Here is a 1,109-nt window from a genome sequence, read left to right on the forward strand (position 1 = left end):
ACATAGGAAAATAAACCGTTAGATCTATACAAGAAAATCATTTAATTCATCTTTCAAACCAATACACCCCTCTTTTATAGCGAGCATATTACATGAAAAGGCATTCGCTAATTAAAACTCATTCACCATTAATAATTCATTTCGCCGGTTCTTTTACTATCTTTACAAAGCTGAAAGTGCGAGATTTTACGGTTACGCTGCACAATAGGGCAAACTTTTTTTAGAGATTTGTCCCACGGTCCCTACCGAAAATCCACAACGCGTCATTTCGTCGATAGGTATATTGAATAAGATTGCGCCTGGATGATGGAAAGAGCTTTCGCATGACGTTGCATACTATCGTCTGCGCGTTTTAAGTCGCATAGTTCAATATAGGTTTATTCCCGTCGGCTTAAATAATTAGATGCATGGGGTGCGGGATTTGAGGGTACGATGCCTGTGGCGCGGGGATAAAAGAACGGCGGTCGAGTCTTAAAGCAAGCATCAGTGCTATAAAGTCAGCTTAACGGTATTGCCCACCCAATTCAGCGGTGATATGTACACATGCGCTGTGCTATTAAAGACGGCTTTTAATGTAAGAACCTCACTCTATGGAAATGGGGCTGTATGCATATGCGTAAAGTGACTCTAATCACCTTTGTCGAAATATTTCGATAGATGGCAAACGCAAACATCCGTTTTATGCGCCTGCGCTGCAAACGGTTTACAGAGATGAGTTTACTGGCGGCGAGTAGATACATTGAGAGTATTTTCATTGAGAGTATTTGAGAGTAATTTCATTGATTCAATGAGAGTATTTTAAAATCCGTTTGCATCCGTAAAGTTACTATACAATTACATATGACGCTGATATTAGCCGATTTTTCTTTAGAAGAATGCTTCATTATAACATTGTTGTTTTTACACCTCAGAAGGTTGAAAGTTATTGTAGCTGTAAAAGTTTTGGCGATTAATTTAAGTTCTGGACTTTAAACTTTTAAATAGTGCTGCTTTATCCTTGCTCCTCCTTTTTTCCGAACAAATATTCGGCCATTTCCGCTATTCGCGTTCGAGCATTTTCGGTAAATATCGGGTCACCTCGTTAACCCCCGGTGGCTAAATTGTATTCT

The sequence above is a fragment of the Dreissena polymorpha genome, chromosome 2, assembly GCF_020536995.1.
Source record: "Dreissena polymorpha isolate Duluth1 chromosome 2, UMN_Dpol_1.0, whole genome shotgun sequence".
Classification (NCBI taxonomy): domain Eukaryota; kingdom Metazoa; phylum Mollusca; class Bivalvia; order Myida; family Dreissenidae; genus Dreissena; species Dreissena polymorpha.